This window comes from Nannospalax galili, unplaced genomic scaffold (assembly GCF_000622305.1).
Source record: "Nannospalax galili isolate Female #2095 unplaced genomic scaffold, S.galili_v1.0 scaffold28, whole genome shotgun sequence".
Lineage (NCBI taxonomy): Eukaryota > Metazoa > Chordata > Mammalia > Rodentia > Spalacidae > Nannospalax > Nannospalax galili.
The window spans coordinates 1,731,810-1,759,700 of NW_008359594.1; the positions used below are offsets into that span (position 1 = coordinate 1,731,810).

Genomic DNA, 27,891 nt, shown 5'->3' on the forward strand with positions numbered 1-27,891 from the left:
GGAGGAGGAGGAGGAGGAGGAGGAGGAGTTATTTGTCTTTGAAAGGGACCCTTTTTGATATGCCCATGGGTACAATAGTGTCATGAATGTTATGGGGGTAACCAACATCTTTCTGATTGGATTTAAAGCCCACTCCACAGTAGGAAACACATGCCTGGTACTGTAAATCTGACCAAGAACCCATGGTTGGGGAGCTCACGGGCCCCAGGGCAAACTTACTACTATTATTTTGCAAAATGGACATAGTATCAAACTATCTCTAAACTCATAGATTAGTGCAGCTCTCAGACCTCATCAGAGACATTCCTTTGTACAGTGGGCAGTGATTAACAAAGAAACTCACAACAGATCAAAATGCAGAGAAAAAGGTGTCAGTGCAGTGCTCAGTCACAAATGGGACATCTATATCATCACTGCCACCGTTACCCCAGCCAAGGCTCAGGGGCCATTTGGAAAGAGGAGGTCTAAAGACTGAAAGAGTCAGAGGTCAGGGAAGACCAAAGCAAACCATGGCTTCCAGACATGACAGGACTGCTGTACTCATGAACTCACAGCGGCTGTGGTTGCCTGTACACGACCTGCACAAGATCAAGCCATTCAACATTCTAGCAGGGAGCAGGGAGGGGCTCATGAACCCCCACCCCTATCTGAGGAGCTATTGACAGCTGATGGCTTCTGGAGAAGGGAGAGTCAGTTTTCTTTAAGAGTGTGAGCCCTGGCTCCAGTGAAAGGCCCCAAACCCATGAGTAGATGGGAAGCACAAACTGGACTCAGTAGATTATTTTTAAAAAAGGACATGGAGCCAGGCCTGGTAGCACACGCCTTTAGTCCCAGCACTCAGGAGACAGAGGCAGGCGGATGTCTGTGAGTTCAAGGCCAGCCTGGTCTACACAGTGAGTGAGTTCCAGGACAGCTGGGGCTACAGGGAGACCCTGTCTCAAAAAAAACCAAAAAAAAAAGGACATGAAGTTGGGAGGGAGGGAGGATGTGTGGAAGACATCTGGGAAGAGTTAGGGAGAAGAGCAGGGATGAATATGATCAAAATACATTGCATGAAATTCTCAACTAATAGCTGGGAGTGTGTGGTGGCACACGCCTTTAATCCCAGCACTTGGGAGGCAGAGACAGGTAGATCTCTGTGAGTTCAAGGCTAGCCTGGTCTATATAGCACGTTCTAGGCCAGCTGGGGCTTCAGGGAGACCCTGTCTCAAAAAGAGAAAAAAAAATTAATAAAGTACTATATTAAAAACAGCAACCAAAAGAGATTGACTTTTAAAAGGGGGACCCTTTTAAAGGAAATAGGTATGAGGGTACATGCCTGTTATATCAGCTCTTGGGAGGCAAAGGCAAAGGAACAAAGACATCAAGACCAGTCTGGGCTACAAGAGACCTCGTGTCAAAATCAAAACAAAATAAAAGAGCAAGGGCCAACTTCAGAGAAGTACATCTAGAAACCTAGGACCCGTGACTTCTGCCCCTTTTGGAATGTTCCTCGTGGGTAGTAACACTTATGCCTACCCGTACCTGTTTCGTGGCAGAGGAATCCTCTCGGGACTGCCATACTAATCTTTCTAAGGTGTCCTCTTCTGTCAAAACCAATTTGTCTGGCTCTGAGTAACGATCCAGCTCTCTGTTCAAGGTCTCCTCCATAATTTTGGGAGAAAAGTCGCCATCACATCTGGGTCTGTCACATTCATCCTTGGGCTCTACCTATACTGCCTGGACTTGACCCCAGTCCTCAAAACAAATCCTTTAACTGTTCTTATGGACCTCACACCACAGAGGACCCATAGGATGTCACTAGGTAACTGATACACACTCATTGGCCATATCTAAATCTGTCTCCTATCTCAATTCTCTCCTGCTTCTGAAAAAAAGAACACCCAATTCTCTGCCCCATGGTACAATGGCCTCTTACCTTCTACTGTATTCCCTAATGGGTAAAACTTTTTCTTCATGACAGGTCTGCTGCTCTGTTTTGACTTCTGTCAGTTTTTCTGACCATTATTTATTCTGACCACAGGTGTGGCCCATCTAATGGTTGACCTCTCTTTTCTTTTTTAAAAAATATTTTATTTATTATTTTTATTTTATGTGTATGAGTGTATTGCCTGCATGTTTGTGAGTGCACCCGTGTTGTACAATGCCTCGGAGGTCAGAAGAGGGCTTCGGATTCCCCTGGAACTGGAGTTAAGGATGGTTCACAGCTGCCATGTGGGAACTGGGAATCGAACCGGATCCTCTGCAAGAGCAGTCAGTGCTCTTAACTGCTGAACTGTCTCTCCAGCTCTGACCCCTCTTTTCCTAGAAAGGGTGTAGGATCCCCTGGAACTGAAATTATGAAAGGTTGTTAGCCACCATGTGGGTGCTGAAAATCTAACCCGGGTCCCCTAGAAGAATAGCCAGTGCTCTTAACTACTGAGCCATCTCTCCAGCCTCAATCCCTCTCTTTTAAAAAAAATTTATTTTTATTTTATGCGTATGAGTGTTAAGCCTACATGTACATAAGTGCGCCCATGTCATGTAGTGCTGTTGGAGGATAGAAGAGGGCATCAAATCCCCTGGAACTGGAGTTAAGGACAGTTGTTAGATGCTATGTGGGTGCTGGGATTGGAACCTGCATCTCCTGCAAGAACCAGTGCTCTTAACTGCTGAGCCATCTCTCCAACCCCATGGTTGACCCCTCTTACCTACCTAATAGGATTCTTTATTCTACCCTACATTTTTGATCCCTGCCTCCTTCAATGACTGATTGGGTTTACTTTTTCCAAAATTAAATAATTTTTAATGATTAGCAACATGTTCAATGGAGATTTAGGCTGGGACCCTCCCTCAAAAATCTGCTCACTTAGGCTCAAATACCTCCTACATTCCTACCTGGTCCCTTAACTCCCTTATAGGGGCTACCATGGCCTCTACCTCTCTGGGCTATATTGGAAACATTCCACAATCTGTTATTTCCTTTGCCACCTGCCTAAATCCTGACAGCCGCATATACTTTCTTTGTGAGACTTGGGCCTATATGAACTAGACAAGGACACATACTTTGACATCCATCCTTTCCTAAATCACATTTAATCAGGACTTTGTACTCCTACTGTTACATACCTTTCCAGCCCAAACTAAAAGAGCAGTTTGCAGGTCTTAGCCTCACCATTGCCATAGGTACATGATAGGAGAGTCTTATGAATGCCATGTTTACCATCTAAAGATTACACTTAGAACTCACAAATCCATCAACTACACTAGCCCAAGAACTTTCAATAATACAGAAACAGAGGCTAGAGAGATGGCTCAGTGGTTGAGAGCACCAGCTGCTCTTGCAGAGGACCTGGGTTCAAATCCCGGCACCCACATGACAGCTAACAACTGTCTGTTATTCCAGTTCCAGGGGATCCGAAGCCCTCCTCTGTCCTCCTCCAACATTGCATGACACATGTGGCTTACATGCATGCTGGCAATTACACACATACATAAGGCTGAATAAATAAATTAAATAAATAAATACAGAAACAGCTGAATTTACATACAGCAGTTATACTTCTAAACCTCCAGCCTCCATTTGCTGATGGCTGCTTTTCCAGGTGGAACCTGTACTGTGCTGAAGGGAGGGTGCTGCTCTCATATCAACAGATCTGGACAAATACAACAGAATCTGAAAAATATCATTAAGTAAGGCAATGGTTTGGGGAACAAGGAATAAAAGAGGTGGGATTTATTTTATTTTATTTTTTTTGGTCTTTTTGAGACAGGGTCTCTCAGTAGCCCCAGGTGGCCTGGAACTTGCTTTGTAGACCAGACTGGCCTTGAACTCACAGATATCAGCCTGCCTCTGCATCCCCAGTGCTGGTATTAAAGGTGTGCACCACCATGCCTGGCTTTTTTTTTTTTTTTTTTTTTTTTTTTTTCTTTTCTGGGACTGATGGGATTCTTAAACAAATGTCTGGTCATGGCTATCTTGCTGTGTCCCTTTCTGGGATACTTCCTGGATCTCTCTGCTTCTTGCATTTGGTTCCTGTTTGTTTGTTTGCTTGCTTGCTTTTTGAGACAGGGTCTCACTATGTAGTCCCAGCTGACTATGTAGACCAAAGCTGGCCTTGAACTCACAGAGATCTACCTACTTTACCCTCCTTAGTGCTGGGATTAAAGATGTGCACCACCATGCCAGGCACTTGGTCCTGCATTTTTAATCTACTTGTGAAGTTTGTTTCTTCTAGGGTTCAACAATGCCACCTCCAGACGATGCCTCCTCAAGGTTTTCAAACCCACCATTGGAAGTCCTATTTCCCTGAAACGCCCTTGACCAGGCAATGTAGACCTTCTACCAACACCCTCCCCAAACATGGTTCTCTCCTCTTGGCACCCCCATGGAGCCCCTCCCAGAGTAACAAAGAAAAGGTGGTCCCTATAGGTCACACCTGCCCAGCTCAAAGGAAAAAGAAACCACCACACAACTTCTCAAAATTGAGTCTGTTGACTTGTCAGTAAGAAATATGGAAAGAAGGCCAAAATTGAGAGATCAGAAAGGAACAGGTTGCCATCGGGGAATTTCCTTGGTGCAAGTCTGGTCCAGCAAGCATCCCTGATAACACCATAAAACAAAACAGCAGCTCCTTTCGGGCCAAACCACAACGGAGGAATGACACGGCATCATGACCAGTCAAAATTAAACACAACTCAGTATCACAGAGTTTCTACCCAGTCCAGCCCCTTACCAGATTCCAACTTCAGCTAATCAGGACTGCCCTCATTTGCATGGTGGGAATTATACAATGGGAAGCCTAGCCAAAAAGAGAATAGTTCACAAATAAAAGCCACTATAGCCCTAAAACTCCTGCAGACCGCTTTTCTATTAAGCCCCCCACCACTCTTATAGTATATGAAATAACTTGACTTTTCCTTCTCTGGTCTGACTCAGGTGAATCCTTTCACCACTTGCCAATCTCCCACCACAGGAAAGACTTGCCACACCATCTTAGCTCTCTCTGGGGAGACAGAAAATTTGCCTGTATGTAAAGCATTTTATTATTCAGCTTGAACATTAAGTTTCATCGCTGTGTAACAGTGTTTCATTATGCCAGACACGTATCTGAAAATAAAATTCTGAAACGCTGCCCTGACTTGCCGAATTCCAGCAGAGTTCTAGTGTGGTCTTGGAGAGGCAGATGCTCAAGTGCTGGCCCTTGGAAAGGCCAGTCAATGCTCTGCATGCAGAGTAGGGGGCGGAATACACTGCTAGGGAAGAGCAGAGGTGGTTCTAATACTGTCTGTCTTGGCTTTTCTCTGCTGCTGCTCCCAGTGACCGAAGCCTGGAAAGGAAAATTGTTAGCCGTGGGGCCAAGGTCAGTGTTGAATTCCCTAAATGAGCCCTATGGGGATTCTGTGTGAAAGACAGAGACTTTATGAGGGCTCTTCTCCTTATCCACTGGCCTTCCCTTTCTCTGGGTTTTCACTTCCCACTCTTTTGTTCTTAGCTGTGCTCCAAGCACTGCTTCTCACATGTGAGCATGCCTGAGGATTACCTGGGGATCTTGCTAAAATGAGTCTGATTCAACAGGCCTGGGTGGAGCTCAGTTGATGGTGATGTTGCTAGGCCACACTGAGTAGAAAAACACAGCCTCCAATATGATAGCCATCAACTGCCTATGACTGTTTAACAAAAATGCAGGGGAAATTGAAAATACAACTCAGTCTTCACTGGCACCAGCCACATGTTGAGTGTTCTGCAGCTGTAGGTGGTTGCTGATGGCTGAGCTGATAGCTCTGGGGCGGGGCATGCCAACCATCATGGAGAGTTCAACAGTGCTGCTCCACACCCTAAGGTGATGTGGTACTATTCCCTGTCACTTGGGAGTGGCTCAGAACATACCTCAGGACTGGGGATCTAGCTCAATTGGTAGAGTTCTTGCCTAGTATACACAAAGCTCTGGGCTCAATCCTAACGTCATATAAACCGAGCATGATTGCACATGCTGGAAAACCCAGCACTTGGGAGGTGGAGGCAAGGGGCTTGGAAGTTTAAGGTCATCTTCAACTATAGTTTGAGGCCAGCCCTGGCTACATGAGACCCTGTCTCAAAACACATGAGAGACAGAGAGAGACAGAGACAGAGAGACAGAGGGAGAGACAGACAGAGAGTCAGAGAGAGAAACTCCAGATGCACCATGGTCAGCCTAGTTTGGTCAGTAACTGCCATAGCTAGGGGATCTCACAGGCAGGAGCCTGTGGAGCAGTATCTTGCTGTTTCTTTGTCTACAGCCCAGACCAAATCCCCACCCCCTCTGTATTTGTGAGAGGGTCTGGGATGTGATAGAGGAGCTTTGCAATGAAAAGTCCAGAGACCCCAAGGCCTTTTGTCTGCTGTCTCCACTTCTCTAGGCATCTTCATTCCCCAGCGGGGGAGGGGAGCAGGGAAGCTGCCAGAGAACTGAGTCTGTTCTGCACACATTGGAGTAATAAGGAAATGAGACCCAGCTCCCTCCTCTCAAACCGATCTCAGGCCAGCAATTGCTGCAACAATTCATAGCAAAAAGGTTCTCCAGCTGGGGAAGGAGGGAGGGTGGAGAGACATTTTCTAAGAATGCCTTTCATGTGGACCCAGAGCTGTCATTTTCCCGGCAATTCTGTGAACCAGGACCTGGGGCAATTTCCCAAAGCAATTGCTGTGCATGTGGCTGGCTCTAGAAAGCACATAACCCAGAGGCGCACAACCATAACCTGAGGGGCCTAGGGAAGGCCTGTCCTTCAGTTCATGGCCCAGTAGGGCTGGACGTGTCCCAAGAACTAGAGCTACCCACTATCAGGGTCAGGGGGGCTGGTAGGGACTGGTGCTGACCCCAGACACAGCTGTTCTCAAGCAAGGGCTCTGCTAATTCACATGGGACTGGCAGCCCTCGGGACTGCCAGCTTATGTGATGGAGGCTAATGCTGTCCACCGCACTGAGTCAGCATGACCCTTCAACAACCAATCAGTAGATTAGCATTAGCAACACAGAAAGAACACTGCACTATGAGTCAGAGGAGCAAGACTCAAAGTCAACCTCTGGCCATTACCACCTGGCAACTCTGACACAGTCTCCTTGCCTGTCTGGGCCTCAGTTCACTTTTATGTAAAAGGGGAAGTGAGATCTATTTGTCTTTTCGTGTTGTGTTTGTATGTGTGGGTGCATGTACACACATGTCCGGCATGAATGTACAGGGCAGAGAATAACCTTGGATATCAGTCTTCAGGCACTTTCCACCTTTTGTTTGACAGAGTCTCTCACTGGCCTGGAACTTAACCAGATAGGCCAGGCTAGCCAATCAGCCGGTGAGTTTCCAGGGATCCACCTCCCATCTGGTCATCTCTGGGATTACAGGCATATGTTTCTGAGCCTGGCTTTTTACATGGGTTCTGGGAATTCAAACTCAGGTGCTCACGCTTGAGAAAGAATCTCCCCAGCCTAGTGTCTATTCTTCAATTGTTCACCACTTGGTATATAAAGTACCTGGTGTTCAGTGAATGTTGATGTAACCATTCCATATTTACTGGATGCCAGGTAGATAATGACATAGTTCCTGTCCTCATGAAGTGAACTGTGTGGACAGGAAGACAGATACTAATCAGAGAGTCACATGAAAAGGTACAAAACAACAACAGTGACAGATTCAATGAGAGCTATAGAATGTAAGGAGACCCTGCAGTGGGGGACCTGACTTAGGAAGGTTGATTTCCCTGAATACAGAGATTGAGTTAGAAGCTCAGAAGGGGCCGGGCATGGTAGGGTGCACCTTTAATCCAAGCACTCTGGAGGCAGGGGCAGGTGGCACTCTGTAAATTCAAGGCCAGCCTGGTCTACACAGTGAGTTCCAGGCCAGCTGGGGCTATAGGGAGACCCTGTCTCAAAAAGACCAAAAAAGAAGGAGGAGAAGGAAGAGGAGGAGGAGGAGGAGGAAGAGGAGGAGGAGGAGGAAGAGGAGGAGAAGGAAGCAGAGGAAAAGGAGGAGGAAGAGGAGGAGGAAGAAGAAGAGGAGGAGGATGAGGAAGAGGAGGAGGAGCAGCAGCAGCAGCTTGGAAGTGATGGGGATTAACTAGGCAAATAAGAGAGGGTGGAACATTCTAGTCTTCAGGAACAGTGTATTGAAAGGCCTATGTCAAGAGAGTATTTGACAGTCCACAAATCCACAAGGATTAGAAAGAGGATTGGTGGGTCTAGATGGCAGAATCTGGGGACACTGGAGAGAAGAAAGACAGGAAAGGAATTGAGTTAAAATTGTGTGCTGGATTAAAGAGGCCAAAGAAGCCGGGCGTGGTGGTGCACGCCTGTAGTCCCAGCACTTGGGAGGCAGAGGCAGGCGGATCTCTGTGAGTTCAAGGCCAGCCTGGTCTGCATAGTGAGTTCCAGGACAGCTGGGGCTACAGGGAGACCCTGCTTCAAAAAGACAAAAAAAAAAAAAAAAGAGGCCAAACAAATTATAAATGTTTCTAACCTCAAGGAGCTTATGATTTGCTTCAACAGGATAACTGCTGAGTTTCCTGTTAATATTCTTGGGTCTGTCAAGTCTATTATTGCATTTTGGGTCATGGCCTATAAGAAATTAAGACGGTGTCAAACTTGTCCAATTGGAATTTCTACAAACCACTGAGCTCTTAATGTATACATACAGCCCAGCTGCAGGGAATCAAGAGTAGCTGAGAACAGCTTCCAAGAAGGCTCGGGATGCTCAGGGGAGAATAGGCCCAACCTGCTCCTTTCCTGCAAAACGCCCTCCACTTTCCACATCAAGCAAAGCTTCCTGAGATGCTGCCATGTCTGTGTGAATCACATCCCATTTGCCTCTGACTACACAAATGGTTTGCATTAGGGGACCACGGTTTTGTCTTTTCTGTCTTTTATTCTTTCCAGATGAGGGTAGACCAGCAGGCCTAGCAGGATGGAGGAGTGGGGTGATTGATCATCAGCCAATCAGAGGAGCCTGCACACGGTCAGGGCGGGGTGCCCAACCTCCAACCTCAGCCTCCAAGTAGGAGAAGGAGCCCCCAGTCCTGTGAATCTTTGCTCCTTTCTTGGGTGTGGCAGCTCAGTGACCTCATGGTTGTAACTGGAGAAGAAAGAATGATACTTAATAATCCTTCAGCACTGAGCAGTCCAGATGGCAGGAGAATCCAAGGCCACATGCTAAGGGTGAACTCAATTCACTGCAGAGCCCCATTCTAGAAGTGGGTTGGAATTCATCTTAGTCAATTTGGCATCTCTGCACCCCGGGATTGCGCTGAACTCTGGGGAGCATTGTGCACAACCCAAGGATAGGGTGAGGAAGAGAAGAAATCTGGGTTGCTTGCCTTCCCAGCCCCGCTTCTCACTGAGTCTGGGACCTCGTAAGTGATTTAACCTTATCACAGCCTCAGTTTTCTCATTGTCCGGTAAGGAGACCAGCAGTACCCATATTACTGGGCTGTGGTGAGCTGATGCATGAGTCCTGTTAGAACAAACGTTACAGGCCCGGGGAGATGGCTCAGTGAGTTAGGGCACGTGCTGTGCAAGCATGAGGACCTGAGTCTCCAGCAGCCACATAAAGAGCTAGAGTGTGACTGCACGTGCCTGTAACCCAGTGCTGTGGGAGGCAGAGACAGAGGATCTCTGGCGCTTGCGGGCTACCAGCCTAGGCTAATCAGTGAGCTCCAGGTTCAGTGAGAGACTCTGTCTCAAGGGAATAAGGTACCGCATGATAGAGTAGATATGATGTCCTCCTCTGTCTCATATGTACATGTAGAAGCACGCATACCCACATACACATGAACACACCTGCACACATACACACACACACACACACACACACACACATACCACCACCACCACCACCACCACCACCAGCATTCTATACAGTAAATATTTTCTCCTTACACAGCAGCACAACATGGTTCTCCCCAGCCCATTTCTCTTAATCTGTCTTTCTGGGACTCCAGGAGACAGAAGCCACACCCAGGCCATTGTTGATCACACAGGACCCCAAAGTGGCACCCATGAAGCTGTACCAAGGGAGCTTGGAGAAGACTCTCTGGGACTCCAGTCAGCCTTCAGGCCACAGTTACCCCTGCTGCCCCTTTCATGCTATGCATATAATCTGGAAGCAGGCAGGCCACGAGTTTCTGCCATTGGTCCAGGCATCTACAGCCTCACATCTCCCGGCCTCTTCTTCTACCTCCCAACTATGATCTTTTCCATCTGGGGAACCAAGAACTCCATATCCACTCACCTTCACCCCTCAGCCCATAAATGTATGTCTCCAGAGCCTTGACACCCAAGACTTAAGAGCCACAATGCTGTCTATTTTCAGAGCTCTGCTGTCATTCCTCTACCCCAATTGCAAGGAAAGAATCTTTGGGCTGAGAGGGGTTGGGGAGGAGTTGCTAAGCAGGCCAGGGGCAGAAATGTCAGAGGTTGGAGTTAAATGTCAAATGTTTTACCAAGTACAGAGTCCCATCCTTGGTGAAGATGCACATAGCTGGTGGCTACAGTGTGGGGCCAGCTCCATGCAGTACCCTGCTATCTGCTATGCTCACACAGAGCTGCAAGACCCTTTGTGTCAGAGAGAGGAGCTTCTAAGAGTTCTTGTAGTCAGTGTGTCACAGCCAATTGGCCAGCCAAGCATGGCCCCCAGGTACATGGGAACCCCAGGCTTTCTGCCAGCTGTCGATGCCAGTACCAAGAGTGCTTCCTGTTATTTCTAATTGCACAAGGGGGTTCCTTTGGAAGCAGTTTCCATGGAGACTTTCTTCATTCTAGCCATATTACCTCCTTGCTGGACCTTAGAAAGAAGCTTGTAATCATCCCAGGACCTTTGCACATATTTGTTATGTTCAGAAGACATCTCCTCTATCTCACAGAGTCACATACTTTAAACTATCGACCGATTGCCATTTTATCAGTGAGACCTTCCCCATCATCCTAATGCTGTTGTCATACTACCATCCCTGCTCTCCACTCCCTTCCTTACCTGATTTTTTTCTACGGCATTTATCTGTCCTGTTTATTGTTTATTGTCTTCCTCCTTCTCGACCAGGGAAAGGACTTGCTTCTGTTCCCTGGTCAAAGAAGAAAGAGAGGGAACTTCCTACCTTCTCCCTACTGCATACACAGCCCAGAAAGATTAAGTGCTTAGCCAAGAGCATATAGCTATTCAGCAGAAGAGAGCAATCCCTCTTGGTTGTTTTTTTTGTTGTTGTTGTTTTTGTTTGTTTGTTTGTTTTTTTGAGACAGGGTCTTGCTATGTAGCCCTGACTAGCCTGGAACTTACAATGTAGACCAGACTGCCCTCACACTCAAGGCAATCCCCCTGCTTCAGCCTCCTAAATTCTGGGATTATAAGTGTGCAATGCCATGCCCAGCTCCTGGTTCTTTTCCACCCCGTATATGCATATGCATGTGTGTCATGGCATACGTATGTTGGTCAGAGGACAACTTTGATGAGTCAGTTCTCTCTTCCCCTTATGTGGCTTCTGGGGGTAGAACTCAGATCATCAGGCTTGGTGGCAAGCACTTTTACCTGCTGAGCCATCTTACCCACCCTCCTGGTTCACTTATAATGAACTTGCTCTCTGAGCAGCCCCTGCTGCTGTCAGCCTTGCCATGGGTTTCCACACACTGCCAGCACCCGGAACTCCCTGCTTTTCTTTCCCATTATGGAATCCTTCATCTTTCCCAGCACAGCTCCTAGGCGTCTCCAGAAGCCTGCCCTTGCTCTGAACCCCTGGTTCATGGTTTCTGCCCTATAAAGAGTCTGACTAGAGTCTGCTTCACATTTAGTCATTTCTGTGTGTAGAAAAAAAAAATGAATGGAGAGGGGCTGGAGAGATGGCTCAGTGGTTAAGAGCACTGGCTGCTCTTGCAGAAGACTTGGGTTCAGTTTCTAGCACCCGCATAGCAACTAACAACTGTCCATAATTCCAGTTTCAGGGGATAGACACCCTCTTCTGGCCTCTGTGGGCATTGGAAACGCAGATATACTTACAAATATGCAGGCAAAACATTCATACACATAAGATAAAAACAAATTTGAAGCCAGGCATGATGGTACACACCTTTAATCCCAGCACTTAGGAGGTAGAGGCAGGTGGATCTCTGTGAGTTCAAAGCCAGCCTGGTCTACATAGTGAGTTGATAAAAAGATTTATTTTTTTTAAATGGAGAGAGCCAGGTGTGGTGGCTTGTACCTGTAATCTCAGTCCTCAGGAGGTAGAAGCAGGAGGATGGGGAGTTTGAGGCTAGCCTGGGCTACAGAATGTGAGCCTGTTGAGAAGTGGGGGGCATGTATGGATAGAGCAATGAATACTGTCAGTTTCTGTCAGCACCATCATTCCTTAAGGACAGGCCTACTTAATATGGAAGTTGACATCCCACAGACCCCACCCCTGGGTTCACAGGAAGGAAGAGTGTTAGGAATGGAAAGCAAGGTGTTGCGCCCACTTCTAGTTCACTACTGCTATTGTAAACAAGTTGGAAAATAGGTCTTCCCAAGTGAGCCACCTTTTCATGTCATAGTCCCTGCCTTGATGTGAAGGTTCTACTCAAGCCAAATGTTCTACCTGGAGCCCAGGGAGGTTGAGGCCTGAGTGGGTGCCTCAGAGGAGCATACTGGAACATACTGCAGTGGGCATTGCACGCAGGCCTTCCTATGTCCTCCCAGAAGATTTCTAAATGGCTCTTGTACCTGCCGACAGTAGGGATAGGAAAGGCAAGCAGAGATGGGGCTTCCAACTTGGAGTTCACATATGGAGCTTGCATCTGCAGGGGAAGTGACTGATAGCCTGTTGAGGAGGGACCACGGCCAGGTCCTGGAGCCTTTCACTGCTCTGCTTTATGTGGCTTCATGTCAAGCACCAGGACATCTGACTTGATAAGCAGGGAAACCAGACCTCATGGCAGCTCAGTGCTGAAGTGAGTGTGGAAGGACAGCCCTACAGGAGTTGGGTCTCAGGCTTTGGTACTGGTTGGGGGACAGAAATTCAGGAGAGTCCAGAGCCCACCCCAGCAAATCCATATGCTCACACAATGGTCATCGTCCCTCTGTACATGTTTTAAAAGCACGAACCTGCTCCCTGTACGGAAGAGACCACTGAGGCAGAGGGTAGATGAGTTGTCTGGGGTCTCACAGGCTAAAAGGGCTCAGCCAGGTCTAGGTCTCAAGTTCCCTGTTCCTGGCACTGTTATCCCACCCTGCCATTCTCACTCAAGTTAGAGTCAGGAAGGAATCATGCCAGCCTAGAATCCTACCCACTCAGTTCTTGTTTGAAGAGCTGAGCCATTTGATGACTGTAGTGGATACTGGGGTTGAGTTGAGTGACCACAGAGACCCATGTGCTTAGGCTCTACATCCTCTCATGTACTCTCTAGACCATCCCTATGAGGTGGTGAGGACTCTGTTCCTTGTTTCACAGGTAAGGCAACTGTGGCTCAGAGAGGTAAGTCACACAGTTAGAAAGTGGTAAAGGAACTGGAGAGATGGTTCAGTGGTTAAGAACACTGGTTGTTCTTGCAGAAGACCCAGGTTTGAATCCCAGCACCCACATGGCAGCTAAGAACTGTCACTAACTCCAGTCCCAGGGGATCCGACAGCCTCTTCTGACCTCTGCACACATTACACCACATGGGTGCACTTACATACATGCAGGCAATACACTCATACACATAAAATAAAAATAATAAGCCGGGCATGGTGGCACACACCTTTAATCCCAGCACTCAGGAGGCAGAGGCAGATTGAGCGCTGTGAGTTCAAGTCCAGCCTGGTCTACACAGTGAGTTCCAGGATAGCTGGGGCTATAGGGAGACTCTGTCTCAAAAAGACCAAAAAATTAATTAATTAATTAATTAATTAAAAACAATAAATGAATTTTTTTTAAAAGAAAGTGGTGGAAAGTGCTAGAGGCAGCCTAATACCAAGGCTTTGCCCTCCCAGTGTCCTGTGCTCAGGGAAGGTGGCCTGAAACAACTGAGGGAGGCACTGACATACCAGATGAAGCACTTGGGAAACTAAAGAAGAGGATGCTTAGGCGGTGGCTCAGGTGATAAGAGAGCTTGCTGCACAAACATGAGGACCTGAGTTGAAATCCCAGAGCAGGATATCTGGCATCCTCCTCTGGCCTCTGCACATATGCACACACACACACACACACACACACACACACACACCCCACTCATATACTACACATGCACAAAATTAATTAATTAAAAAAGAAGAGAGGACTGAGAGCATAGCTTGGTTGGTAGAGTACTTGTCTGGCATACACAGAGCCCTGGGAACAATTCTGCACAGGATAGGTATGGTAGTGCCCATCTGTGATCCCAGCATGGAAGTTCAAGGTCATCCTCTGCTATATGAGTTCAAGGCCACCCTGGGCTATATGAGATCCTATTTTAAAAATTTGAGGGCAGGAGACAATAGTTGTCTGCATCAAAACAACATTAGCAGAACGTGATAGGGCAGCTGTTCACATGAACTCATGGCAGCTGTGACTACATGAATGAGACCTGCACAAGATCAAGCCAGCAAAAATCCCAGCATGGATATGAGAGGGGATCATGAAGTCCCAACACTACCTGAAGAGCTACTGGCAACTGATGGCTGCTAGGAGAGGGACAGTCAGTTTTCTTCAGGGATGTGGGCCTTGGGAGGCTCCCCATGCTCCTGTAGATGGTCCTATACCCATGCATATACAGGCAGCACTAAATGGACTGGGGGGGGGGAGAGAGCAAAGTTGAAATGGGGGCAAATTTGATCAAAACACATTATATGCATGCATGAACATTAAATATTTTTTAAAATATTTTATTTTCATTCTATGTGTATGAGTATATTGCCTGCATGTATGTGAGTGTACCCATGTCGTGCAATGCTGCAGAGGTCAGAAGAGGGCTTCAGAGTCCCCTGGAACTGCTGTTAAGAACCATCTGTAGCCACCATGTGGGTACTGGGAATCGAACCCAGGTCCTCTGCAAGAGCATTCAGTGCTCTTAACCATTGAGCCATCTCTCCAGCCCCAAATATTAAATATTTTTAAAACTTAATCATAGTGCTGTGGCTATCAGACCCTCGGATCATCACTAAATTGTCTCCGGCAGAGCCCCCAAAGCTCCCTCTTTCCAACACTAACTGCAAATATGGATTTCCATACAAGAAATGTCTGCTTGTGAGTTTCCCCGGCAGAGGGGCTGGCAAGGGAAGGTCAGGGAACTTGTCCCTGGGACCCTCAGAGGAGGCAAGGAGACTTGGGGTGTCAGAAACAACATACCAGAACAGACCTCTAGGGGACACTGACTACGGTGAGGCTCAAGAGAGGTTCACTAGAGGCTGCCAGAGTCCTGTTTAGCCTTGGGCCAGGCCGGAAACTAGTCCTGTTAAACAAAGCGTTGCACAACCATCTCATTAATTAAATTAACCCAGAAGTTCAAGCTAACTCGTTCCAGTCTCCATGGGGCTCTGGTTGAAGGGGACATGAGAGGGCAGGCGCCTGAGTTCTGGGGCCTTGTGTCCACCCTGGTTTAATTAGCTGTGTGATTCCTGCTTCCCCATGGCATGGCTCCCTAGGCCCCACCCCTGGTGACTGCCTGATGTCTGACTGATGTCCCTAGACAAGCAGGAAAAGAAAAGAAAGGCCCTAGAGTACAGATTAGGGTGAACTATAGCCATAGCGGCCAAGGCAGGGAGTCTGGGGCTATAGAGCAGATGCAAAGACCAAGGCAAGAGGTATCATGTTAGGCTCGGGCCCAAAGGACCAGGCTAGGCTGGAGGAAATGAAATAGACTAGCAGATACACAGAACAAGGCAAGGTGACTGCTACAGACAGAGGCCATAATGACACATGGGTGTCATTAACAAAGGTGCACTAGATCTGGAGGACTCAAGAAATTCCAGAACTAACCAAATAAAGAGAGCTGAGGCAGCGGCACAGACAGATGTCAGATAGTAGGCATGGCTCACTGGGGCTTGGTTTGGTGAGCTGTACCTTCTTTCTGGCAGTCAATTGGTCTATATTCATCTAGTAATGATGTCATGGATTAACTCCATCAAATTTCAACAGAGAGGTTATTCAGAGTAGTATTTTGTGACTTGTAGAATTTTATGTTCCATGGTGTGGTCACTGCCAAAGGTTAACACCAGAATGGAAGAAAGGAGCAATTAATGAAAAGATGTCAAAATCAGTGCAGTTGATGCAGATAGCATCAGTCCCTGGGAGGTCAGTATGGTGTCCAGGGATTTCCTACTATCAAGATTTTTGACACCAGGCGTGGTGGTGCATGCCTTTAATCCCAGCACTTGTGAGGCAAAGGCAGGCATATCTCTGTGAGTTCAAGGCCAGCCTGGTCTATATAGGGAGTTCCAGGTAGCTGGTGCTACAGGGAGACTCTATCTCAAAAAAAAAAAAAATTGGAGCTAACGAAAACAAGCCAAAGGGTTACCAGGGTAGCAGAACTGGTGAAGCCATCCATCAGAGATGCTGCCCTCACTGCTTTGTGCCAGGTTGTGAAAGATCGCCTTGGGGGCAGGGGGAGGAATGGTGGATACAGTTCTGGAAAGCAAGGCAGAAGTGATAGCGTAAGTAAGAAGGATGCAGTAGAGCTGACGGGTGACAACTTTGATAAGCATGTCCTTGACAATGAAGATATTTGGATGGTTGTTTTATGCTCCATGGTGTGGACACTGCAAAAACCTGGAGACAGAGTGGGCTGCTGCAGCCACAGAGGTAAAGGAACAAACAAAGGGAAAAGTGAAACTGGCAGCGTGAATGCCACTGTGAATCAGGTTCTAGCCTGCCGATATGGGATTAGAGGATTTCCTACAATCAAGATATTCCAGAAAGGCCAGTCTCTTGTGGATTATGATGGTGGATGGACAAGATCTGACATAGTATCATGGGCCCTTGATTTTCTTTGTCTCTGGTACCCTGCTATGGCAGCCGTCAATACACACGGGATGAAATTTGCTCTTCTCAAAGGGTCCTTCAGTGAGCAAGGCATTAATGAATTTCTCAGGGAACCGGCCTTTGGGCATGGCTCCGCAGCACCTGTAGGAGGTGGGAACTTTCATTGCCAGAGTGCCCTGGAACAGCAGGGATGGTGAGCTTCCTGTGGAGGATGACATTGACTTCAATGATGTGGAGTTGGAGGACTTGGAGAAGGATGAGTTGTGAGGCTCACAGCCCAGCCTTCAAATTTCTTTTCTTGGGAGCAAGCAGAGTTTTCCAGCAATCAGCTGAGTCTACCAGTGGCCTTTTTTAGCCAAGTAGCACTTGAGTGGTCATTTGAAAACACTGCAGCAGTTAACTTCTGCATTGCAAGAAAACACTGAAAAATTCTATAAATTGTTGTGACCAGTGTGTTGAATTGTCACATATTTTGAAGAAAACTGGGCTGTTGAAACATTTTTCCCTCTCTGTTGCTTGAATGTTCTTGGAGGCTGTTTCTTATATATAGGATTTTTAAAATGTGATTCCTTCATTTGAATATTAATGGATTTTTCCATTAAAGAATAAAATATTTTGGAAAATGTCAATAAATGTATGAAATTAGTGCCACATCATAAGCTCAGAGTCTGATGTTTAGCCAGAAATTAACACTACGAACTGATGACCCTCACGTCTTCTTCCTGTAAATGTTTTTAAAATGGAAAGTAAGACCTCTTTCACTAGGATTCCTTCCATTCCATTTGGAAAACTTGGTTATCAAGTAAGAGCTCCTTTTCATGCCCCAGTTTGTCTTCAGGCATCACAGTGGTTAATTATTAGGCTCACCTGTTCTCTGTTCCTTCCGTAATGGATCACAGGTCTTTCACATTTATGTGAAATGCTTAGAAAAGGGAGTTGGGAGTTACGTTAGAACAAGAGAAAAAAACACTTCAAAGGACTGAACATTTTATTGTAACTTAAAAAAAAAATACAGGGGCTGAAGAGATGGTTCAGCAGTTAAGAGCACTGACTGCTCTTGCAGAGGACCCGTGTTCGAGTCCCAGCATCCACATGGCAGCTACAAACCATCCTTAAATCCAGTTCCAGGGGAATCTGAAGCCCTCTTCTGACCTCTGCAGCATTGCACAACATGGGTGTACTCACAAACATGCAGGCAATACACTCATACACATAAAATAAAAATAATAAATTAAAAAATATGTAAAAAATACACTCTTGACCAGGCGAAGTGGCACACCTTTTAATCCCAGCACTTGGGAGGCAGAGGCAGGTATGTCTCTGTGAGTTCAAGGCCAGCCTGGTCTACATAGTTGAGTTCCAGGCCAATTGGGGCTTTAGGGAGACCCACTCTCAGAAAGACCAAAAAAATTAATTCTTAACTAAATAAATAAGATGGCAGTTTGGGACACTAGAATAGCTCAGTTCCATGTGGTTCCTGGATCAATAGCATTGGTATGACCAGAGAAGTTAGAAATGCTGACTATCAGGGATAGGGAATGCTCAGTAGATAAAGAGCTTGTCATGCAAGTGTGAGGATGTGAGTTTAAATCCCCAGAACCCATGCAAAAGTCAGGCACGTTGGGAGCACCTGTCTGTAATCCCAGTGCTTCTATGTAGGCTAGACAAGAGGAAAAGGCAGGGGAATCCCCACAAGCTTGTGGGGCAGCTAGCCTGCACTCAGCAGTGAACAATGAAAGGAAGGCCTGATCCTTTGTGTTTAGTTTTTATTGTTAGTTTTATTTTATGTGTATGAGTGTTTAGCCTGCATGTAAGTGCACCATGTGCATGAAGTCCCCACAGAGGCCAGAAGAAGGCATCACATCCCCTGGAACTGGAGTTACTGACAGTTGTTAGTCACCATGTGGATGCTGGGAACTGAATCTGGATCCTCTGTAAGAGCAGTCAGTGCTCTTAACTGCTGAGCCATTTCTCTAGTTCTTTATTTATTTAATATTTTATTTTTATTTTATGTGTATGATATATTGCCTGCATGTATGTGAGTACACCCATTGTCATGCAATGCCACGGAGGTCGGAAGAGGGCTTTGGATTCCCCTGGAACTGGAGTTAAGGACAGTTCGTAACTGCCATGTGGGTGCTGGGAATCGAACCCGGGTCCTCTGCAAGAGCAGTCAATGCTCTTAACCACTGAGCTATCTCTCCAGCCCCTGTTTGTTTTTATTATAATCATTGTGTATATACAATGTATATGTGTAAGTGTAGGTATGTGCATGCCACTGTACATGTGTGGAGGTCAGAGGACAACTTTCAGGAGTTGGTTCACCCCTTCCACCATGGGATTTGGGGACTGAACTTAGGTGGTCAGGTTTGTGTGGCAAGTACCTTTACCCACCTCACCTGCTTGATACCTTGATCTTAGGCAAGGTGGAAGCTAAAGACCGACACCTGAGGCTATCCTCTGACATCTACATGAATGCCATGGGAAACACCTGCCTGCACACACACTCACATACATGCACCATCCACACATACATCATGCACATATACATATACAACACATACAAAGATATGCAGATTATTAGGACTGAGGAGATAGCTCAACCTGTTAAGTGCTTTACATGTGAACATGAGGGTCTGAGTTGGATCCCCAGTACCCATGTAAAAAAAAAGGTGGGGCATCATGGTGCATGCTCATAATCCCAGTGCTGGGGAAGTAGAGACAGGCAGGTCCCTGGGGCTCATTGGCCAGCCAGCCTCACCTATTCTGGTGAGCTCTAGGCCAATGAGAGATCCTGTCTTAGAAACAAGATGCATGGTGCCTCCTGAGGAATGACATCCATAGTTATCCTCTGGCCTACACACACATGTGCACACACATGCACATACAACTGCATACACATGGCATCCACATAAACATGCACCCAAACACACATGCACACACATGCATACACAGGGACACACAGGCATACTTATCAGGCTCTATCTTAGCCCTTCCAATTGGAAACTCTGAGGAGGGGGCCAGCAATCTGTTCTCAGAAAACCTGCAAATCATTCTAAGGCATGAAGTTTGACTACCCAAAGTATGGTCCATGGATCAGCACTATTAGATTACCTGAGAATGTATTAAAATGCAAAATCTCAGGCCTCCCTTCCCTGAGTCTTCAGTTCATCAAGATCCCAGAGGGCTTCAGTGCACCTTACACTTTGACATGGGCTACACCTGAGCTTTCATGCCCTGGTACTCCTTGATCTGAGGGAGGATGAATCTGCCCTTTAGGGCCGTGGACAAATAGATGCAGATGATAGGGGAAAGTGGGCCACAGAGTTCCAGACCCAGGCAAAGGCTTTCCTTGGTGTTGCATGAATCCAGACTGCTCCCAGAAAATGTCACCAAGAAAAATAATGGCTTCATCAACCCTGCCACATGCTCAACCTAGACGGTGTGCAGAAAGCAGATTGCCAAGGCAAAAAGACAAACAGTCCAGCGAGTATCATTCATATTCCACAGGAGACAGCTGGAGCCCCGAGATGCAGGCAGCCTCCCAGTACTCATGATGCCAGTGATTTAAGGAGAAGCGGCAGAGGCGTCTAGCGAGGGGGAAAAAAAAAAAAAAACCCTGCAGAAACACTCCTGTGAAGACGAAGCTGCTGAAATGGGAAGCGGCACCTGTGACCAGTCCTCACATCTGTCCAGCATGATTTGGGGTGCTCCTTTTTTCTTGGGGTCCAGAGAAACCAACTGGGCAGCACTGATGAATGATAGGGGACCCCCATCCAGTGGCTCTAAAGCTAAAAATGGCTTTCCCCTCTTGACACCAGCAGGAATCCCGCCTTCCCCTTCTTGCCCACTTCCCCTCTTTCCCATTTTCTCCCTTCCCCCACTTCCCCTCTTCTCCCTCTTCCCTGTTTTCCCATTGGTGCTTGTGATTCTACTAGACTGGCCTTTCTGTTCCCTTTCATCAGAGTTGCTGTGGGATATGAAGTGGGGGCTTTCTCCGTGCAGGGCTCTGAACTAAGCACCTCGTGTATCATTTTTTTCTATTTAATCCTTTCAAAATTCTGTGAGATAGGTCTCACTACTATGGGTAGTATCTATTAAATACCAACAGACATTTGTTAATCTACAAATGAAGAAATTGAGACTAGGAAAGTTAAGCCACTTTTCAGAAGTCAGCTAGACAGAAAGGTGAGGTTGAAGATGAGTCCACACATCCTGAGACCCTGGGTTACTACAGAACCTTGGTCCTCAGCTGTTCTAGTTACCTTTTCTGTTGCTGTGATAAGCCACTCTAAAACCAAATTGGTGAGGAAAGGATTTATTTCGTCTTACAACTCCTAGGTCACAGTCCATCACCAAAGAAAGCTAAGATAGGAACTCAAGGCAGGAACCTGGAGGCAGGACCTGAAACAGAGACCATGGAGGAACGCTGCTTACTGACTTGCTTACTTTGGCTTGCTCAGCTACTTCTATACAGCCGAGGCCGATCTGCCTAGGGACGGCACCATTCACGGTGGTCTGGGCCCTCTCATATCAACTAGCAATAGAGAAACTGTTTCACAGACATGGTCACAGGTCAATCTGATCTCGGCAATTCTTCAGTTGAGGGTCCCTTTTCCCAGGTGTCTCTACTCTCTGTTAACCAGCAAAAGTTGACTCCTTGCCAACTTGACACACAAACACATCATTATAAGTCATACACTTCTCATTTCTTGTGTCCCAAATCTCATGTTAACATCATAATATAGAAAAGTATATTATAGGACATATATAAATAAAAAATATTTATTGTTTTTATTTTTCATGTATGAGTATAATGCCTGCATGTAAGTGTACCCATGTCATCCAATGCCCATGGAGGTCAGAAGATGGCACCAGATACCCTGAAACTGGAGTTACAGACAGTTGTTAGCTGCCATGAGGCTGCTGGGAACCAAACCCAGTTCCTCCACAAGAGTAGCCAGTGCTCTTACTTGCTGAGTCATCTCTCCAGTCCAGAAGTCTAATTTTAAAAAATATTTTATTCTTTTTATTTCTATTTTATGTGTATGAGTATATTGCCTGCATGTAAGTGCACTCGTGTCATGCAATGCCCTCAGGGGTCAGAAGAGCACATGGATCCCCTGAACTAGAGTTATAGACATTTGTTAGCCATCCAGTCCCAAGTTATAGAATTTTTTAAAAAGATTGTGGAACTTTTAAAAGTTAGCCTGTTCTGAGGCTGGAAAGATGGCTCAGAAGTTAAGAGCACTGGCTGCTCTTGAAGAGGACCCAGGTTCGATTCCCAGCACCCATATGGCAGCTACAACTGTCCACAACTCCAGTTCCAAGGGATCTGACCTCAGTGACCAGTGCACAACATGGGTGTATCTACTTCCGTGCAGGAAACACACTCATACACATAAAATAAAAATAATAAATAAAATATTTTAAAATAAAAATTCCATCACTTAAAAGTACAATGTCTCTTTAAAAACTCAAAGTCTCTTAACCATGGACTGCTGTGAAAAAAACATAAGTTGCATACTTTCTTATTCCAAGAGAGAAGAACCATGGCATAGTTGCAGTTAATCAAAGCAAACCAAAACCAGCCATGTGAAAAGCTCATTGTCCAATATCTAGGACTCATGCATGATTGACCTTCTGGGCCTCAAAGGGCTTGGGTGGCCCCACCTCTCCAGCCCTGCCATCTGCAGCACACACAGCTTGTCTGGTAGACTTATCCCCGCTCCACTGTACACTGTGGCTATCCTTGGTGGTCATCCCACAGTCCTAGTATCTCTAATATACTGGAGTCTCCACTGCAACTGAGGCTGCACTTCACCAATGGGATCCTGGCATCTCTACAGGTACTCCAGCATGGCCACATGGTGTCAAGCCTCAGCTTTTCTCCATGACCCCTTCAGTCCTGGTGTTTATACTGTGACTGAGGCAGCACCTTCAATAGCCTTCTTGGCCTCTCTTCAGGGGGACTCTGACCCTACCACACAGTGCCAAGCTTCAGCCACTCTTCATGACCCCTTCATGCCTTCAAAACCATTACTATGTGGAGATTCTTAAGCATTATTTACCAAGTTTGGCTACATACTTGAAATGCAAACTTGGCTCCCTCTAGACCAAAGCTTCTATGTGCTGACCGTGAGGAAATACTTCCCAGAAGAGTTCGCCTCAGTAATGCTGGTCTCTCATTAATCACAGCTGATTTTTCAGCTCCAGTTAACCAGCTTCCATTGTCCCAGTAAAGCAAAGTTTCACTTCCGTAGATTCTTAATTGAAAATGTCACATTAACAACTCTGATAGAGTCTTTGCTTCCCTCTGGAACTTCTCAAGTCATACCTCCCTTTTCTGATTCCTTGCTCAGCATTATCTTCCAAGTTCCCACAACAGCTTATTAAGCTCTGAGTACTCCGTGGCTTTTCTAGCCCAAAGTTCCAAAAGCTTTCCACAATCCTCCAATAAAACCACCTAGTCAGGTCGAGCACAATAATACCCGCACATTCCTGGTACCAATTTCTAGTTTACTTCTCTGTTATCGTAATGAAACACTGACCAAAAGTAACTTCAGGGAGATGGTATTTGGCTTACAGGTCACACTCTGTCATCAAGAGAAATCAGGGCAGGAGCTGGAAGCAGGAACCTGAAGGCAGAAACTGAAACAGAACATGGAGGAATGCTGCTTACTGGCTTGCTTCCCTTGGCTTGCTCAGCTACTTCTCCTATATAGCACAAGCCAACCTGCCTAGGGATGGCACTGCCCACAGTGGGCTGGGCCTTTCCACATCAACTACGAATTAAGATAATGCCTCACCCATAGATTAATGCATCTTTCACCTCTCACCATAGAAGCTTCCTTATGCAGCAGATGGTGATTAACACAGAAACCCACAACTGGCCAATGTGCAGAGAACAAGAGGCTAGAGTGCTTATCCCTGAATAGGAAATCTCTATCAGTCAAATTTCTGTAGGGAATCATTGTGGAAGAGAGGGCAGAAAAATTGTAAAAGCCAGAGGTTGTGGATGACCACAAGGAAACAGAGTTTTCTAGACAGCTGGTTGGTTGCTCATATGAATTCACAGCAACAGTGATAGCATGCACAAGTCCCACCTAAACTCAAGCCAGACAAAATCCCAGTATAGTTGTGGGGATGTGGATAAGAAACCCCAATCGTATCTGAGGAATTATTGGCAACTGATAGCTGCTGGGAAATTTGGTCTTCTTCAAGGATGTTGCTCTTAGATTAATCAGGCTCCAGTGGATGGACCCACACTGAAGGACATTTGGGGACACAAATTAGACTCCTCAGGCCTTATTTTATGCATATATAAAATATATATTAGAGTACATTAAATTGGGCAGGAAGTAGAAAGGGGAGGTACAGATGGGGGGATCTAAATATGATCAAAATATATTGTATAAAAATCACAAAAATTCAGCAATACAAAAGAGCTAGCAAAAGAAAAGAAGGAAGGAAGGAAGGAAGGAAGGAAGGAAGGAAGGAAGGAGGATGAGCACAAGAAGACATTTTTATTTTGGCTCATAGCTACAGAAAGTTCAGTTCACGGTTGCTTAGCTCCATCACTTTGGATCTGTGGCAAGACAGAACATCATGGTGGGGAACATGTGCTGGAGGATATTAGTCACCTGATGGCAATCAAGGAGCAGAGACAAAGGGAGGGAGGGAAAGGAGGGAGGGAGGGAGGGAGGGAGGGAAGGAAGGAAGGAAGGAAGGAAGGAAGGAAGGAAGGAAGGAAGGAAGGAAGAAAAAAATGCCTTATAGTCATGGCCACAGGGCAATCTGATCTCATCAATTCTTTACTCTTCCTAGGTGACTCTAATTTGTCAAGTTGACAAAACTAGCTAGGATATCCACCATACCCTTCTTTGTGGCTTAAACTATGGTTGTTAAACCAACATGTTCAGCATCATTTGGAAGCTTGTGATACAAGAACCTAAGACCTCACACAAACTTAATGAACCAGATTCTGCTTTTGTGTGTGTATGTGTGTTTGTGTGTTGTTGATGATGTTAATGATGATGAAACCCAGGGCCTCATTTATGCTAGGCAAGAACTTTGCCACTGAGTAGTACCCCAGGCCACAGACTCTACATTTTTTAAAAGCACTTTATTTATTTATTTATTTATTTATTTATTTATTTATTTATTTATTTATTTAGGGTTGGAGGCCCATGGAGGCCAGACAGCAACTTGTGGGAGTCAGTTCTCTTCTTCCACCCTGTGGGTTCTGAGGATCAAACTCAGGATGGCAGGCTTGGCAGCAAGTACCTGTCTTTATCTGCTGCTGAGTCATCTCAGTGGCCCAGACTGTACATTTTCAACAAGTATCTTCTAGGATTCCGTCTGATAAACAAACCTGATCAAAAATTCGTCCTTCCCTTGCAATGATCCCTTTGGAAAGCAGGATGTTGAGAACCAAGTAGAGGTCACCAGGTTACAGGAACATGAGAGGGAGAGAGAGAGAGAGAGAGAGAGAGAGAGAGAGAGAGAGTTTGCTATTGTTGAAGGAGTTCAGGAAATGCAGCTCTGATGTGCCCATTTGGGACTTCAACCTGAGGACCCTCGGGGATGGCAATTGCAGGGAGGAGCTTTCACTGAACTTCCTTTGCCTGCTTGAGACCCTCCACAAAGGGATCTCAGTCTCCATAATCCCTCCCTGAGGATCTCATTATCCCAAGGATTAATTTACTTGAGGAAAGACCCAGACAAACTTGTCACTGGGCAGTTACTTACTCATCTGAAGGTCTATTTATCTTTCCTCCAGATTATTTGCTTTCCCTGAAGTTGTCTGTAACCCCTGCTCCCTTGAGGCCTGTGAGGGTGGGAAAAGGTTCATAGAGTTCGGAGCATGACCCAAGTCTGGGTCTTGGTTCTTATGACTGGATGGGTGAGGTGCTTGACTTCCCTCTCCTGAACGGAAAGGTCAGATCTGGGGCCTGTGCTTCAACACCTGCCCAGTGTCCACTGCCACCCTGTGCCCTGTTTCTCACCCCACCCAGCCTGGGGCACTCAGAAGCCTGTCACTGTATTACCCACTGCCAGAACCCATTGATTCTTCTTCCTAATGGAACATGGTGTTGTCCAAAGGCTTCTGAGGACCTTGTGTCATTCACAGTCACTGAAGCTCAGACTGGATTCCAAGGGGCCCCGTGGGCTCAGTGTAATCTTTCGTGTTTATTTTGACTATTTTTTTAAAGATATTTTTAAGACACAGTCTCATATAGTGCAGGCTGTCCTCCAACTCACTATGTAGTTGAGAAGGACCATTTCCTGATCCTCCTGCCTACAATTCCTATTACCATGGTTGGGATCTGAATGGGATACTTATGAATTCTTGGTCTCTTACTCAAAGAATTAAAATAAGGTCAGACACCGGTTGCAAAGTAATAAGAAGACTTTGTTCAAAGCAAAGTGATAGCACACATCAGGAAATATGCTGTTAAGGCCCTGATTATCATTTAGGGCTTCTTTTTGTGGGGTTCAAGCAAAGGAGGAGTTTGGTTATTAAGGAACATAGCTTGGGCAGTTCTCTGTTTTGATTGACAAGCTTAGATTATGTAAACCTTAGTTCACTGTGCATGTCCCTTCCCATAATGCATCTGATTTTAATCATATGCACACCCAATTATGCATAAGCATAAGATAATAAATAGAAGATTCTCCCTAAAAGTTCACTCAGAGAACACAGTTTACTGTATTATATATGCACCCCAAACTAGTTCAGACCAGTTGGGCCCTCTATCTTCCATAGCCAGGTATGTTCTGAAACATGTTTGAATAGAAACTGTCCATGAAAGGGGAGTTTTTGATGGCTATTTGTTGGAGGGTTCATCCCATTGTTCGGAATGGGATGCATGTGCAGTTTGATGCAAGTTTGGGTCCTAGGTTATTTGCTAGATACATTGTTCGGAGAAGTGTGTGTGCATGGCCCAAGCCCAGGGGAGTCCCAGGTTGCTCAGCTGTTCCCTATCATTGCCTGCCTCATTCCCAAGTGTTAGAATTAGAGGCATGAGCCACCAGGCCCATTAAGGTCAGTATAATCTATGTTTAAGAGTTCAAGAAAGAGTACATGAAGTTGTGAGGAAAAAGTGATGGGGAGATATGGGAGAAGTTGGAGGGGAGGGAGTGGGCGTGGATTTGATCAAAACACCGCATATGCATGTATAAAATTCTCAATAATTTTTTTTAAGTTAAAAAAGAGTTCAACCTGATTTAACACTTGGGGATCTGAGGTAAGAGGACTGAGAGTTTGAGGCTAGCCTGGGCTATGCAGTGAGATCTTGTCTGAAAAAACAAAAACAGAAAGAAAAGAAAAAGGAAGGAATTTAGCCTCACCAGGGGCTTAAATGTAATCTCTACAAGTTATCAAAGATGTGATCCTGGGTGGTTTCTTAACCACCCTGGGTGGGTGGTGCTTCGATTTTTTCATTTGTAGAGATAGTATTACATTCAACATTTCCAGTAATCTTAAGTTAAATACAAACTTAATGAGTACCAGTATTTACTAGACATTCAACATCATTATATATTATGAGACACATTCCCTTATTTTAGGGATATCAATACGGTATCTTTCATTCAGTAGGAAAAGGTGTTCCAAGCCAAGCCAAAGGTATTTGGGTTCCTTTCCATAAGGTGCCTTAGAGCATACATTTATTTACAGTGCTGCAGGTGGAAATCAGGGCCTGGTACATGCTACACCCTAGCCTGCTCAGAATTCTCGTGTATGTGTGGTGCATTTATGTGTTTGTGTGCACATGTGTATTTGTGCATGTGGAGGCCTGCGGCCCACATCAGGTGTGTTCCCCTTAATTGCCCTCCATCTTTTTTTTGAGACGGTACTGTAGCCCTGGCTCGCCTGGAGCTCTATGTAGACCAAACTAGCCTGAAATTCACAGAGATATGCCTGCCTCTGCCTCCCAAGTACTGGAATTAAAAGTGCATACCACCATGCCCACCCCACCCAGCCT

The 27,891-nt window shown here is 46.0% G+C and overlaps 1 pseudogene; it reads left to right on the forward strand.

Moving 5' to 3' along the window:
- Positions 1–15,935: 15,935 nt before the first annotated feature.
- LOC103726055 lies at positions 15,936–17,100 on the forward strand (annotated as a pseudogene).
- Positions 17,101–27,891: the final 10,791 nt, after the last annotated feature.